Here is an 11,289-nt window from a genome sequence, read left to right as displayed (position 1 = left end):
GAATGGGAAAGCAGACAGTACAGGGGGTACATGGAGAGAAAAGGAGCAGATGGATGTAATGGCAAAGTGGTTCAGTAAAATACTTCCTAAATAAAAGGTAGATCAAGGTGTTATACAGGTGGGAAGAATATAATAAAATGAGCTTCCAGTGCCAAAAGGAGTGAGAGAAGTAGCACCAACTTCCCTGTTTTCGGTGTGTTTCTTAATGTTGGGAAGGCATTAAGGTCTGAGGCCCCTGGTCATGCAGAGCTGTCTGATGGAGAGTGGAGATGTTACATGTGTGCAATTTCATGTGGTATAAAGTGATGGTTCTTTATAACATATGGTTCAATTGGATGGAATTGGATGGAAGACAGTAGGCTTAGTTGTGGAGAGGCCAGGAAAGCTATAAACCTCTAACATTCCATTAGAAACTTTGTGATTTTAAATACCATTTTAGTGTGGAATATGTGATGGAGAGGAACTGGAGTCTATATTCCAAAGGATAATTTCAGGGAAAGAAATATATATTCACACTCTTTAGAGACCAGAGCTTCTCAAACAGAAAGACATCAGTGGGGGCCATGTTAAAATGCACATTGTGATTGAGCAGGTTTGTGATTCTGCAGTGCTAATGCATTCTCAGGTGAGTCCAGGGCTGCTGTTCCTCACACCACCTTGAATAACTAGGGTATAGACTTCTCTGTAGGAAACCTGTAATAGGCGCCATTGAAGAATACTTCCAACCTAGAATCAAGGGAAAGCTTTGTTTTGGTCTTATTTTTGAGCATGTTTCCAGATGGAGGATAACACTTAATTATAGAGAGATTGAAATTCTAGGTATAAAATGTTATTGCTAAATAAAGAGGGAAAAGGTGGTGGAAATAATCCATCAAAGGAATGCAAATGTCAGAATGTCAGATTTCAAGTTTTTTTTTTTTTTTTTTTTTTGCAAAGCAAGAGGGTTTGTGAGTGGGCACAGAGGCAGGGAAGAAAGAAGTTAGCTAGGTAATTTCTCATTCCTGATGCGCAAACGTGATAGAACTCAGTTCAGGTGGCTTCAGGAAATTGGCACACACATAGAAGATTGGATTATTGCAGCCCCAGAGATTACTGGAAGGAGGAAGAAATGCTGGGATTGAGGCAGACCACGGAGATGCATTTCTTTTCTCTGGAATTATCAGGCATCAGAGATATGTTTTTCATTGATACTAGTTAATCAGATGAGGTTACTTTGAAAATAGATGATTGACTTTTAAATGCTATTTTTTCCTATAAAGCAGCTGTTTCCTAAAATCCCTTAATGGATTAATGTGACAACCCCAAGGACACTAATTTTAGAAACAATACACTTATCACTTGATTAAATCTGTATAAGAGGAAAGTAGGTAAACAAAACACGTATCCCTTAATATTCTAAAATGTGAAAAACTGCCTAAAAGCTTATGTATGCCTTTTATAAATTTTAATGTCATGTCCAGTGAATAGTCTAGTGATTTTGGAATATAAAATTTCATTTATAGCTCATAATTCTGTGGCCATTCAGTGTGTCCCTTTTTGATAAATAGTTCATGATTGATAGGTCAGTATATATAATTTCTTGCATACCTCTTATACGAGTTGAGGAAGAAAATTAATATGACAAAGTAGAGGACACAAAAAATATTGGTATACTTGTGTATTTATGGGTATGGAAAAAAATCACATTTTTAAAACTGTTATTTTACAAGGATCTATCCATGTAGATCGATTGAACCCTTTCTCTAATGAGAAATGGATTATAACCTCCACTGAACTGTCATCACAGCTGTGTTCCTTCTGAAATGGAGCACAGGCTGCAGAACATGTCAGATCCTTGCAGCATATGGTATAAATGATGTTGTGGGTTGCACTAAAGACATACTGTAAGCTTCTTCCATCAGCCTGGTCCTTTATCCTCTCTGGATCATGATTTGCTCCTTTGAATAAAGACCACTCTTCACCCTGCTGTATGTGCACTTTTTCATTTGAATGTTTTTTTTTATTTATGTTTCATTTGAGTGAAAGTTAATGCCACTTTTGAAGTTTGAACTGAACAGGATATTAAAATTATATCCTATTGTCTTCAGTTTTTGTCTGTTATGTTCCTGTCTACCCCTAAATCAGTCAATCAATAAAACAATCAATACAAGAGGGAAAAAGCAAACCCAAACCTAAAGTAATTACTTTTAAAGCCAAGCTGGAGGGTTCAGCTCAATAGGAACTCTCCTCAACTGTATGCTTGGTTTCATCATAGCTACATTTACACTGTCATTTACACCGATTGCATGTGTTCTTTGTTTTTTAGGGGATTCTAAGATAGAACCTCAATTTCAGGTAACGACATTCATTGTTTGTCTTGAATTATTCCCTGTATATTTTGTGAAATTATGCATTACTTATGATATACTTTTTTTCAAAGTTCACTGTAAGTACCTGTGACACAGAAGCTGCTACTCCAGATAAAGGAGTAGAAACAATTAAAGTGCAAGAAGCCACAACAGGTAATTTTCTTTTCTTTTGTTGTTCTTCTGGTTTTGGTTATTCTGCCTCACTTAGTTCTCTGATTTGGCATCCCTTTCCTTGTTAGGGAATTGACTGAGGTGAATTTTGTAACTCCACAATTTTTCAAGTGCTTATTGAAATTCAAATCTTTACTTAGAGCAACACTTCATGTTAACACGTCAGTCATGTTTTAACTTTAATTATTCCATCTTACTGATTTTACTGAAATCAGATGATCCAATTAGCAGACTGTGTACGTGTGAGAGTGTATCCTTATTAGTAAAATTCTGCAACTTCTTTATTTTCTCAACATTACATTTTTTGGATCTGTCCAGATTGACCCTAGTGCCCTTGTTTAATTTAACCTTTCTATACCATTCCAACATACGTGTACCACACTTAACCCTCTGAGTTCAGATTAAAAAGGGGGCAAATGCAAGTAAAAGTGATTGGGATCATTAGGAGCTTTTGTATAGCATGGGTTGTAAACATAAATACTTAGTGTGATTAAGTATTACACTGTGCTTTAAAATTGAAAAAAAAATGAAATACCAAACCCAGATTCTTTTATTTATTCAATAAAAATCCACATTACACTGGGCACTGACACTATGTGAAGCATTTCTGGAAAATTCATATATTTCAGAAGTGCATTTTTTTGCTATGTGGCCTGTAAGTCATCTTCTATTTATTCATGTGCCCCTAGAATTCATCTTCCTGACAGTATTTACTGTGGCGTCTCTCCAGGGCCAGTAGGATGATTAAATGTTTCTAAATTAGTAATATCCTAGTACTTTTAAGTTTCACAGAAGGCTTTTGTAATCTGACTTGTTCTCAACTCTCCATTTTAGCCCTTTCCCTGTGTGTCTGCCTTACTCTAGCACTACCGAAGAACTTCTGGGAGTGCCCTCTGAGCCAATCCCTCTATTTTGGACAAATGCACACCCTATTCCAGGCTTCTCTTTCCTCTTGCTGCTTTCTGTCCTGCTCTGACTTTTTCCTGGCCTCCTCACTTTTTCACCTTGCTCATCTCACCCTTTACTTCTCAGCTCAGACATGACTTCTGGAAAAGCCAACCTTGATGCATTTTATGTACATATTTTTAAACTTAGAGCCAATAATAGCCACATAAAACAAGATTCAGGCTATTGGTCTAATGGGACTTTTGAAGATTTCACCCTTAAATGGCTTATAAGACAAAGGGATAGAAATGGAAAAAAAACGGTTCAAAAGCAATTTAAATAACCAATAATTTTATGGCCCTATAATTTTCTGTAACAGATAAAGACAAGACAAAACATCAAAAAATTTAAAAAGAAAATAAATTTATTTAAATTATATTGTGAAGGAAAAAGGAAATAAATGAACCACAGTTCAGGATTAAAAGTTGCAGAGGAGAAATCTAAGTAGTAAGGCAGCCCCAAGAGAGGCTAGATACCTGTTCATCTGGGGAAAATGCGAGAATCAGTGAAAGCTTGATATAGCAGTCTAACAGTGCAAGGTGATTTGTCAGAATATTAGAGGAAAGCATTTCTCATGTAAGGAGCAGGGCATACATTGATAAAGGAATAAAACCTAATAGCAAATTTGAGAACTATTATTTTTTATTTTTTTTTTATTGTTGGGGATTCATTGAGGGTACAATAAGCCAGGTTACAATGATTGCAATTGTTAGGCAAAGTCCCTCTTGCAATCATGTCTTGCCCCCATAAAGTGTGACACAACATGCACACTATGTTACAGGTACTATTTTGAAGTAGACCAGAGTATACCGTGATACCTTTAAGTTTTTCTAGATTTGTAAATCTTGCTTTCTTTATGAATTTTTTGCCATTTTTATTGAGTGGATGAATTTATGATATTTGTGGCTTTTATCCTCATAAAAGCTATCTAGTAGCATTCTCAGTGGTTTTTAAAGTGTTAGATAGTTAGGGCAGGAATGGTGGCTCATGCCCGTAATCCTAATACTCAGAGGCCAAAGCAGGTGGATCACTCAAGCTAAGGAGTTTGAGATCACCCTAAGGAAGGGCAAGACCCCATCTCTACTGAAAATAGAAAATCTAGCCTGGCATTGTGGTAGATTCCTGTAGGCCCAGATTCTTGGGAATCTGAGGCAAGAAGATGGCTTGAGCCCAAGGGACTGAGGTTGCTGTGGGCTCGGAAGCCATGGACCTCGACTCAAGGGAACAGAATGAGACTCTGTCTGAAAAGAAAAATGAATAAAAATAATGTGTAAGCTAATTAGACATATTTTAAAAAGAAGTATATAGTCTGCTAAAGATTTACCTTCATCTAAACCCTCAATTTATAAAATAAAAATAAATTTTGCTTTCTATCAATTTTTATAAAGATGATAGCTTTTATGAAATCATTCTAAGCAACTCATTTACCTAAATATATGAAATTTATAGTACTAAAGTCGGTATCCATATCAAAGGAAGAGCAAGAAGAGCTTAAAGGAAGTGAAAATAACCACTCACAGGTATCAACAAATTTTAATTTCAGTTCCTGGTTTAATATTATTTTCTTTACATGAGTAATGTGACATAGTCCAAGGGACATTTCCACTGGGATAGCATTTTATAATCCATAGGCTGAAGGTAATATTTAATTTTAAGAAGTTTTTTTCACTAGTTTAAAACTTAAAGATTCCAAAAGTAAAGAATGACTTACATCTAATCTTTGCCCTTGGACTAGAGGTAGAGGGTTTCTGGTGTTTTCCTTGTTCTGCAATTTTATAACCTTACATGATAAGGAAGGTAATGCCAAGTAAAGAATCATATTACTAAGCAAGAGAAAATATGAGTAATTTCACCATGATGGCCACTGAGTTGGACTCATGTTCAAAGAGTCACCATTCCCAATGTCCCAAACTGTAGCATAGTTTTATACCATCAGTCATTCATGCCAGCTAGTGTACTTCTTCCTCCTTGTGGCCTCTAACTCAGTTCAGTGTGTGTTGAGAGAGGGAATGGGGTCATTAGACTGTGCCTCTGAGGAGAATCCTACTTTGCAGAATGGGACTTTGTTGTGAGGATGCAGCAGCAAGTTTGTAACTCACTTACCTATGGAAATCTTTAAACGGTATCAAGGTTCCTTCACCCACTGTTTTATGAGGACATTAGAATCTATTAGACGTAGGCTTAAGCAGATTGTCTGTGTCAGAACATAACACGGTCATATTATGTCATATTATTTGAATTAAAATTTGAAAGTTCACTTATCTTTCTGATTGTTGTTGATGTTCTTTGCTGGCAATGTAAAGTTTGTCCAGTGTCTCATTGTTAACCTTTAGAGAAAGTACTGAGAAGCAATGTAGGGATCTGCTATCAAAGGTATATGCATGAAAGTTTCTCAACTGAGGAAGGCTTTGCAGTACTACAAGTCTTCTGCTAATACATTTTAGTAGGTTTAATAGATAATCAGTGAATTATAGGCAAAGAATGAAAATGCTGAATTACTAGTTCACACTTTTCTGTCATGTAGACTAAGGAAAATTATTTTTTTAACTTTTATTTGCAATCCAATGATTTGGGAGTAGCTAAATATAGATCCGAGGTGTTTTCCTGTTCCATTTTTGAATTTTCTGTTTTATTTTCTAACTTGGTGCACACATGATTGGTAAGGATAAATTTATTTGGAAAAAAAATGCTCCCTGATAGAAAATACAACTGAGAAACAAAATAAGCACATTGAACTTGCATGTTTGCATCTGAAAACTTGTTTCAATTAATCAGAATTATGGTAGAGAGAATATACTTGTATATCTGTCCTTGTGTAAACAAGTATGAGAAAGTACAGATCAAACAAGGCAAAGCAGAATAAAGAAATTAGGTAAATCCCATGTCAAATGAGTTAAGCCACATGGTTAGTGATAAAAAAAAAAAAAAATCATTCATGTCCTGTACCAGAGTATAGAAGCAAAAAACTAAAGATGAAAAAGATTTAATTTTTAAAAAGCACCATTTATTTTGAAAAATAATATAGCTGATTGTGAAGGAAAAGATGCACCTGCAGTGTCCATCTTTATAGTGTTTCAGGTATTTTCTCAAGAAAAAGGCCGATGCACCTGGAGTGTCCACTTATATAGTGTTTCAGGCATTTCTCAAGAAAAAGGCCTCAGTCACAAAAATATCTTTCCATCTCATGCCTACTTTGTGTCCCTGAAGTATACTCACCACTCAACTTCTGAACTTTATGGAAATGAAAAAAAAAAAAAAGATACAGTGAATATTGTAACAATGGGGACAGACTCTGGGCATGTGTTTAAGATAGGTGAGGAGACATGTGAAAAAGATACAGACACCAAAAGAAGCAAGGAACTCAGAAGTCACAGTTGAAATGAAGGGACACCGAGAGTTTGGTAGTGAAGTGGCAAGAAATAGGTGCCCAGACATCATTAATTGGATATTAGGTATCAGAACTATGCTTCAGTCTAGTGATGCAAAATCTGACTTGATAACAACAAAGAAATGAAGTGTGTGCTTGTTCAAGTGAAAGGACACAGTGCTTCTGCTGCTACAGACACTTACGAGGAAGGAAAAACAGTACATACTGCAAGTGATCCTGAGGCATTAGATGAGGACAACAGTGCTACTATGTATAAACCATGAACCTGAATCAGAAAACTTGCATCTCTCCCCACCATATAGAGACAGATCATCAAAAGCATACGTGTTTAGGAAGAAAGAAATACAGCAAGAGATGCTAAGGGTCAGGAATGAGGAAGGCAGGTTACCGGTAGAATTCCCATGTTTGGAGAAGAAAAAGTTCAAGTTCAAAATGAGGTGGATGCTTCACTTGTCATTGCCGCTTTGTCCTTGGTCAGTTGCCTGGTTCATTCTGATTTTCCACTTTGTCACGCTGTATTAATCACATATTTTTACCATTTTACTCTTATCTCCTACATCGACCAGAAAGCAGAACCTGGGGTCACCATCTTCATCATGATTTTTATTTTCATTACTATAATGTGTAGAGAAGAAAACATACAAGTATGTGACTGGAACACTTTGGAAGTTTCCAGAAGACGTCTTCTCTGTTCCCATCCTTCAATTTTTATTAAGCCTTGCCATAGTTTCTTAAAGGTGTTTCCTAATTGGTAAGGAGTTACATGGTATATATACTTCTTTTGCTTTTACTTAAACCATAAGGCAAGTTTTGCTTATCATAGGTTTTCTGTTTCTTCAGCAATTTTACCTATCAGTAAAAATTGTATCACAAAACATTTAGATGTCTTCAAGACCTTGTTTAGTTACTGACATTCTTGAGCCTATACTCAACATGACATACTCCAAAGTTGCCCATTATGCTGGTATCTAGTGTTAACACTGAAATATTTCTTGAGTAAGAAATATTTTAATGATGTAATGCCAGAAGTATGATAGCCCATGTATTAAACTTTTTGCAACGTTTGTTTGTGTTGGTGGAGAATGCAAAGTAATGTTATGGAAGGTGAAGATAGTTCCTTATTGTGATATGACATGAGTTAATGTTTCCTTTGGCTGCCTGTGCTCCATTTACAGAATCAATAGCCATACACAGGTGGAAGGTAAGGTTCATCTAGAGAGCATATGTAAGGTTGCAATGCTTTGGTTTTCAAGACATTCTTTTATTTAAAGGTAAAATTAATTGTTTTTAGAGTAGAAATTTCAGACATTTTTGAAGGAAGTGATTAGGAAATCTTGGTGCCACATATTATAATTATACTGTAATTGAAACTCAATATTGATGTTATTTTTAACAGAATTTATCAGAGAATCTTACCAAGGAGGATCTTGGTTGTTCTTCTGGGAGTGGCAATTCAAATGGAACCAAGACAGTACCCAAACAAGTAAAGGGTAAGCAGTGCATTTTATTGAAAAAGTCATTTGAAAAAATGTTTATTGAAAAACATGAGCACCAACATATTCTAAATGCCAAGGAAAATGACCTATTAAATGTATAGTAAAAAAAAAAAAAATTGAAGAAGCGAAATAGTGTTAAATTGTATCTCTTCTCAGGTGTTAGCAACAGGTGAAGATGAAACACAGTGTATGACTAAAGGTGCTGAAGCTTTAGTCCCATCTCAATACAATTTGAGAGCTCAGCAAAGTCAGGAAATCAGGAAGAGGACAGGTTTACAAAAGGGGATGAAGAATAGGGAAAGCAGACAGTACAGGGAGTACATGGAGAGAAAAGGAGCAGATGGATGTAATGTCAGGGTGGTCCAATAAAATACTTCCTAAATAAAAGGTAGAGCAGGAGTCTCAGCTGGAGCGTGAGCCTGCTGGCTGCTTCTCCGTAACTACCCTGCCTGCTCTGGCAGTCCCCAGCAGTTAGGCGGGCATGTTCCTGCCCTGAGGCCTCTCCCAGCAGGCTCCAGACCCGGCTTGGAGCCCAATAGGCGCCTGGTGAAGGAGCTGCTAGAATAATACTGAGGTGGGGAGGTCAGGAGTGGCCAGCAAGAGGAGTATCTGGAAGTGGTGATCTGAGGTGCCCCAAGCCGGGCCCTGGACATCCCTCCCCTCACCTCACCAAGCCTGGTGCCCAGGGATGGGGGAGAAACCATTGAAACTGATTTCAGTCACATTCTCAAGCAAGGCCATATGATGAAGAGCAGGAAGCTGGGAATCTACCGGCGGTGCTGGCTGGTGTTCTGCAAATCCTCCAACAAGGGGCCTCTGTGGCTGGAGAAGTATCCAGATGAGACATCAGTGCACCTCCGAGGCTGCCCCAAGGTGACTGACATCAGCAATGTCAAGTATGTTACATGGCTTCCCAAGGAGACCTAGTGGCAGGCAGCAGCCATCACATTCACCAATGACTGGGCACAAGCCTTCACCTGGGACCCAGAGCTGGAGGCTAAATAGTGGTGCAAGACACTATCTGTGGAGTGTCTGGGATCGGCTGAATGACACCAGTCAGGGAGAGCCTGACCTCCTGGCCCCAGGGGCGCATGGCATCTTCCTGCCTCCCTGCCCCCACCTGGACGTGTATGGTGAGTGCAAACTGCAGATCACCCAGGAGAACAGCTTCTTCCTCTGGGACACAGCAGTCTGAAGCTTGTCTCATTGCATCTCTATGACTGGGATGCAACATGCTTTACCTTTGAGGCTGGCAGCTTGTGCAACACTGGAGAAGAGCTCTGCACCTTCCAGACACAGGAACTGGAGTGGATTTACCAGCGGGCCCACAGTGCCACACTGGCCATCGCCAAGCATCACAAGTGGGTCTTGCTGGAGATGGAGAAGAATGTGAGGCTGCTTAACAAGGAAACAGAACATTACTTGTGTCCTCACACACCCACCACCTTGCTGCCCTGCATGCTACTGGCACCACAACACAGATTAGCAGAACATGGCTGAAGCCTCCAGCTACACTCCTGAGGGCTATGCAGCAGCCCAGGCGAGTTCAGAAATGGACCTCCTCTACACATTCATCTTGCTTAAGCCAAAACCCAGCCAGAGGAACAGCAGCGAGGCCAAGACCCCCTTCCTGTGACAGCTGTGCTGGTGAACAGAGAAGGGTGCAGGGGGCAGCCTGTAGCCTTCCATGGACAGCCAGCCTCAAGGGGCTGTTGGCCAACAGCCTGAAGAAAGGGAGGAAGCGGTCCCGCTCCTTGCCTCCAAAGGGGAGACTGGACCAAGGGAAAGGGCTGGCCACACCACCCGAGCATGTGTGAGGCTGATTTGGGGTATAGGGGCAGCAGTTTCCATTGCCTCCATGGCACACACCTGTTTCTCTCTCTCTCAATGACTTTATTTTGTTTTGTTTTGTTTTATTTTAGATACAATGTGCTGATTTTATGTAGAATTTGGAATGCTTACATCAAAGTGGTTAACCTAGCCTTCACCTCAGTTAATTATTGTGTTAAGGCATTTATACTCTACTTTTAATAGATTTGACATGTACCCTTGCAATATGCACCATAGGTGAGGTCCCACCAATTATCCTCCCTTCCCTCCCCTCTCCCTCCTCTTTCCTCTGTCATCTTGGCTATATTTGTGTTTTATCATTTGTGTAAAAGTATGGGGGGTTATATATTGATTTCCTAATAGTACTGAGTAAGTTGGATACTTTTTTTTTCCATTCTTGAGATACTATACTAAGAACAATATGTTAATAGGCCTGGGAGAATACTTTATGAGGAGCACCCCCCAGGGAATTGAAGCAACCCCAAAAATATATTACTGATCAAACTAAACAGCTTCTGCACAGCCAAAAGCACACTTAGTAAAGCAAACAGACAGTCCTCAGAATGGGAGAAGATATTTTCAGATTATGTTCCTAACAAAGGTTTGGTGATCAGAATCCACAGAGAACTCAAACTTATTAATAAGTAAAGAACAAGTGATCCCATTTCATTGTGGGCAAGAGACTTGAACAGAAGCTTCTTTGAAGAAGACAGGTGCATGGCCTACAGACAAATAAACACATACTCATCATCTTTAATCATCAGAGAAAGGCAAATCAAAACCAGTATGAGATATCATCTAACTCCAGGAAGAGTAGCCCACATCACAAAATCCCCCAAACTACAGATGTTGGCATGGATATGGAGACAAGGGAACAGTTCTGCACTGCTGGTGGGAATGCAAGCTCTAATATGTTCGTTTTGGAAAGAGGTTTGGAGAGCACTTAGGGAACTAAAAGTAAACTTGCCATTCGATCCTGCAATTCCTCTGCTAGGTATATATTCAGAAGACCAAAAATCATTTTACAACAAAGTTATTTGCACCAGATTGTTCATTGCAGCTCAATTCATAATTGCCAAGTCATCGAAGAAGCCCAAGTGCCCATCAACCC

The 11,289-nt window shown here is 38.7% G+C and overlaps 1 pseudogene; it reads left to right on the top strand.

The window, feature by feature from the left end:
* The first annotated feature begins 8,669 nt into the window (after positions 1-8,669).
* On the top strand, positions 8,670-9,984 carry LOC128570138 (docking protein 4-like; annotated as a pseudogene).
* The last annotated feature ends 1,305 nt before the right edge of the window (positions 9,985-11,289 follow it).

The sequence above is a fragment of the Nycticebus coucang genome, chromosome 18 (genome assembly GCF_027406575.1).
Source record: "Nycticebus coucang isolate mNycCou1 chromosome 18, mNycCou1.pri, whole genome shotgun sequence".
NCBI classification, from domain to species: domain Eukaryota; kingdom Metazoa; phylum Chordata; class Mammalia; order Primates; family Lorisidae; genus Nycticebus; species Nycticebus coucang.
The sequence above is the reverse complement of the archived record's forward strand: the minus strand, read 5'-3'. Positions and strand labels throughout refer to the sequence as shown.